The following is a 6,000-nucleotide window of genomic DNA, read 5'->3' on the forward strand; positions in this document are numbered from 1 at the left end:
CAACAGGAAAAAAAAAAAAGTCCTGAGCCAAGACTTTGTACTAATAGATGCACTAAAGCAAAACAAGCACACGCTTGAAGAATAATGAAATTAATGGCCAAAATATTGACAATGCCATCTACAAAGAACTATTTTGATAGGAATCCTCATTTAACAAACTCAACAATACATGCTTACTGAGAGTCAGAGTACAGATCAATATTGAGACAAAAATACTTGGAACAAATCCAAAGGATAAATGAAATCTGGACCCAAAGGGACCTGGTGAGCACACCTTTATTTATTTTTAAGTTAGAGTCATCAAAATAACCTTGGTGGAACCTCATAATTGTCAAAATATGAAACCACCACTCAAAATCAGTATAAAACCCCACATTTGAATTGATTTCTTACCTAAGTAAGGGAGGAGTCTTGTCAAGCAGAGCAAACCACTTGATCTTACAGGGATTTTTGAGGAAGAGTGTGTTGTGTTAGTGAAAGGTGGGAGTGGAATTATGTCAGCTTTATTTCTGATGTGTTAGTTTTCATGTCTACATGTTCCATTTGACTCTTTCTCATAGCTTCTCTATGTTCATGTTTTCCTTTAACTTCCTGGGCATAGTTATAACAACTTTTTTTTGTTTGTCTTGAGACAGGGTTTCGTTCTGTTGCCTAGGCTGGATTGCAGTTGTGCGATCTTGGCTCACTGCAACCTCTGCTTTCCAGGCTCAAGTGATCCTCCTACCTCAACCTCCCAAGTAGCTGGGACTGAGGTGCATGCCACCATGTCCAGCTAATTGTTGTAGGTTTTGTAGAGATGGGGTCTCATTATATTGCCCAGGCTGGCCTCAAACTCCTAGCTAAAGTGATCTGCCTGCCTCTGCCTCCCGAAGTGCTGGGATTACAGGCGTGAGTCACTCTGCCTAGACTAACAGTTGTTTTAAAGTTGTCTTTCATGAATCTTACTATTTCTCTCTCTTTAAAATCTCTTTCTAGTAACTAATTTTTCTTTTGGTTATGGGCCACGTTTTCCTGCTTTTGGCTGGTCTAGTAATTTTAAAAAAATAAATAGGGACGAGGTCTCACTATTTTACCCAGACTGGTCTTGAACTCTTGAACTTGAGCAGTCCTCCTGCCTCGGCCTCCCAAAGTGCTGGGATTACAGGTGTGAGCCACCTGGCCTGGTCTAGTAATTTTTGATTGGACACTGAATTTATGAATTTTCTGCCATTGAATATCTGGGTATCATTGGGTATTATTTCCCTTGAGAAGAATGTTGAACTGTGTTCTCTTAGATAGCCATCATTTGTGGTTCAGGTTGATTTTTTGAGGCTATTGTTAAGCATTGTCAGGGTTTATCTAGAGTGATTTTTACTCTACTGAGAGTGTAGCCCATTTGTATGGAGTAATTTATGGGATCTCTACTGGATGCCCTGAGTGATCAAACAGGACAGCACTCTCCATGCTGGCTTAGAGAACTCAAAATGTATCCCCAGCACTACAGGCTCTCTGGGAACTGTTCACTTCACAGCTTCTAGTCACTCTTTGCTTGACTTTATAGAGTCTCACCCTTTGTGTTCATAGCTTAATGTTCACTAAAAACTCAAGGAAATTACTATACAAACTTCTGAAGTTCTGTTCTGCATAGCTTGCTCCTGTCTGAACATTTGCCTTACACCTCTGGCCTCTTCAGACTCCATGGCCTTCCATGTCCGTCTCCTCAATTCATCAAGTTGACCATGTTCTGCTGGGGACTTTTTTCCCAAGCTGGGTGGTCTAGAAAGTGCCCCACGCAGAAATTTGGGTTATCATAGGATCTGCCTTGTTTGTTTCTCTTCTTCCATAGATAAAAATACTGTGCTTCCTACTGTCCAATGTTTGAGCACAGTAGTTTCATGTAATCTGTTGAGTTGTCTAGTGTTTAAGGCATCAGGATAAATGTTTATTATGGCCAAAGCAGAACGTGACTTATTTTCTTATTTTTAAACTTTTTTATTTTTAATTTTTGTGGGTACATTGTAGGTTTATATATTTATGGGGTACACATACATGGGATGTTTTGAAACAAGTATGCAATGTGTAATAATCACATCATGGAGAACGGGGTACCCATCCCCTCAAGCACTTATTCTTTGTGTTACAAACAATCCAATGATATGCTTTTTCTTATTTAAAATGTACAGTTATTATTGACTATAGTCACCCTGTTGTACTATCAAATAGTAAGTCTTATTAATTCTTTCCAACTATTTTTTTGTACTCATTAACCATCCCCACCTCCATTTCCCTTCCCAGCCTCTGGTAACCATTCTTCTATTTTCTCTGAGAACTTGACATGTTTTTAAATAAGCTTTCTAAATGTGTTCTGTGTTGGTTACAGAGGAAGAAAAGAGTTTATATCATGTTCACTGGAGTTGTCTGACTTTTGAAATATGAAGCTGTCACTGTTGGCTTTCACTGAAAGTGGCTATATCATCAGTACAGGCTCCCTGATCAGAAAACCTGTAGATTCTCTTAAAATCAAGAATAGTTAGATGTGTTCTACTTTGACCCAAATGAACTTGGCTTGCCAAGTATGGGACACACAGTGACACAGGTAGAAGTTAGCAAGGACTACTGCTGGGTGGCTTCCCGTTCTTTTCCCAGGACTGAGCATTAACCACTAAGACATTAAATTCTCAAAAATATTTGCAAACTGACAGGTGGTGCTTATTTTTTGTTGGCTAGTCTATTTTCCATAAAGACTAATTTTCTCTCCTAGAAGAATAGCCATGAGCTACAAAATAATGCACTTAACTCCTGAATGTCAGCATTGACTAGATCAGGAAAATGTCTTTAAAAACTCCTGAATGTTTTTAAAAAATTATCTGAATTTAATTTTTTCCCTAACTTTTCATTAGAAAAAATTTCAAACACACTGAAAAATTGAAAGAAGGGTATTGTATTAGAGCTCCCCAGAGAAACAAAACTTATATTTATCTATTTCATATCTATGGAGAGAGAGAGAAACATAGATATCTGTGGAGACATATGTTATATAGACAGATTTAACATTCGTATAGTGGTTTAAATGTTAACCTCATCAAAAACTTTCGCAGAAACATCTAGAATAGTGTTTGACCAAATGTTTTTATCGAAAGCATTTGAAAGTAAGTTTCAGACATCATGTATTAATATTTCAACCCTAAATATTTCAACATGTATTTCCAAAGGATAAGGACACTATCCTATATAACCACATGTACGTTAGCAATAATTCCATAATATCAGCTAATATTTAAATTTAAAATTTCACCAATTGTCTTTAAAATGACTTTTTAATTCAAGATCCAGTCAAGGTTTACCCGTTGCATTTGGTTACGTCTCTTTAGTCCTTTTTTCAAAATTTAGAATATCCCCCATCCTCATTTATGGCATTGCAATTTGGAGAAGTCTAGAATGGTGGAAATACAGCATGTCCCATATCTTGCATGTGCTTGTTTTTCTATGGCATCATTTCTGTAAACTGGAAGTTAGGGCAAAAGGGTTGATTAGATTCAGGTGAAACATTTTTGGCAAGAATATATAAGTGATTTTGGACCTCATATTATATAACATCAGGCAGTACCTAATTTCTCGTTGTCCCATTGTTTAGAGTGGTGATTATGAGAACCTTTAATTGTAAAAGTCATTTTTTTCTCTTTATAATTAATGAGTAATCTGTGAGATGATACTTTGATACCTGGTAAATACTCTGCTCACAAGATGCCCACGTACTAACCCCTGGAACACGTGAAGATGTGTTCCAGGGGTTGGCAAAATAGGACTTTGCAGGTATGATTAAATTCAGGATTTTGTGATGAGGAGGTTATGCTGGATTATGTGGGTGGACCCAATGTTATCACAAATGTCCTTATAAGAGGGAGGCAGGCGGGTTGGAGTAAGAGAGAAGAACACGTAGTGATGGAAGCAGAGGTTGGAACTATGAGGGGCCATGACAGCCACAGAATGTGGACAGCATTTAGAGGCTAGAAATGGTAAGAAACGGATTCTCCCCAGAGCCTCTAGAAGGAACGCAGCCACGCTGGCCCATTTTAGACATTTGATCTCCAGAACTGCAAAATAATAAATCTATGTTGTTTTAAGCCACTACATTGTGGTAGTTTGTTACATAAGCAACAAGAAATTAATACAGAAGATGATCCTTATATGAATCGGTGTTACCTTATAGTTTGCCAAAGGATTATTCTTTAATTCTATAATACCTGCTATTGGCATTCTTCGATAAAACAGAACCCTAGCCCTTCATTTTTCTTAAATATCACCAGAAACTCATGAATTCTTTCCTTTTTTAGATGAGGTCTCATTCTGTCACCCAGGCTGGAGTGCAGTGGCAGGATCATAACGCACTGCAGCTTTGAACCCCTGTATTCAAATGATCTTCCCACCTCAGCCTTCCAAAGTGCTGGGATTGCAGACATGAGCCACCACACCCAGCCTAAACTCATGGATTTTTGTTCATCCAATGTAATATCAATTACAGTTATTATTCTTGTTGATGCCTAAATACGCCCTAGTTTTGCCAGCAGGAGTCCTTATAATCTATCTGCGTGACAGACTAAAGATGAGCATGACTGTTGTTAGTCTTTGAGTGCTCCTGTGTTTTCCAATGTAACAATACATTTCAGGATCTTCTTGTCCATTTCCTGCCTCAGACCTGGAATCAGCCATTTCTCCAAGGAGTCTTTTTTTTTTTTTTTTTCCCCAGGGCAATGAATTTGAAAACCAAGATTTGAGCATTTTGAGGTGTTTTCTCATTTTATGTCTGTAAGAGAATGTTTATACATGTTTATAGCTGTTTGAGATTTTGGATCATTTATCTAAAATAACTTTGGGAAAGCTAAATGTGGATTGTATGCCTTTATTTCTGTCAACCTTATTTAAAATAATTCTTTCCTCATCACTCTGTATATGCCCTAACCCTGATTTATTTTGGCTTACAGCACGTATCACAATCAGACATTGTAGGATGTGTTTGTTTATTTCTCCCATTGTCTTTGGAACTAAGGCAAGAACTTTACCTATCTTGTTCACTACTGAATCCCCAGGCCCTGAAACAATATCTCATACAAAGTGGAGCTCAGTAAATATTAAGTTGACTGGATAAATAAGAGTGAACCTCACTTCTGTTGAACTTCCTAGGTCACATGGCAGGAACTTTTTCCCTCTTGCTTTTGATTTGATACCCTAGCAAGCTGGATGTGATTTTTAAAATCATGTACAGTACCCCTCTCAAGAAGTATATAGTATTACTGGATATTTGAACTCACTTTCACAGTCCTGTAACAAATGTCATTCTTTCCAAGTTCCACACGGTGGAGCTAACCGTATGTAGAATCTAAATGCCAGCATTGGCTGTAAGTTTGATAGGGTATGAAGCCACTAAGGAAGGGGAAGATTGCTTTGCTTATTGGCGGATTTTTCTAGATAGATGTGTTTTAGGAAATTGCTCCACAAAAAATATTTTATGACTATAATTTGTTGATGTAAAAGTGATTAAGTGCATGGGTCAAATTGGAGGAAAATTTTACCCGTATCCCTGCTAGAACCACAGATTACATCATTCGGTACCTCTGTAATTATGCCCATCCTGGGAAGATTTTTTTCCTGAATGGTGTAGTGTATCAGCCAGGATAATGTAGATTATTCTGCATTAACAAACAGCTTCTCAATCTCAGTGGATTGAAACAAAACAAAACAAAAAAGGTTTATTTCTTGTTCATACTGTTATGTTCAGTAAGAGACACCTGGGGACTCTGTTCAGTGCCAGCTCATCTTCCTCCCTGGACATGGGCTGATGGGAAGCCACTACCGGCTATGATAGCAAATAGAAAAGACAATTCTGAAGGATGAACCCGGAAGTGATACAATTATTTTGCCAGAACGTGGTCTCACTCAACCATAGGGACCCAGGAAGTACAATTCTGCCATGTTGCTGGAAGGCAGAGGGTGAGAAGTATTTGGTGAGATGCAATAATAATT

Source organism: Piliocolobus tephrosceles, chromosome 11 (genome assembly GCF_002776525.5).
Source record: "Piliocolobus tephrosceles isolate RC106 chromosome 11, ASM277652v3, whole genome shotgun sequence".
Classification (NCBI taxonomy): Eukaryota; Metazoa; Chordata; class Mammalia; order Primates; family Cercopithecidae; genus Piliocolobus; species Piliocolobus tephrosceles.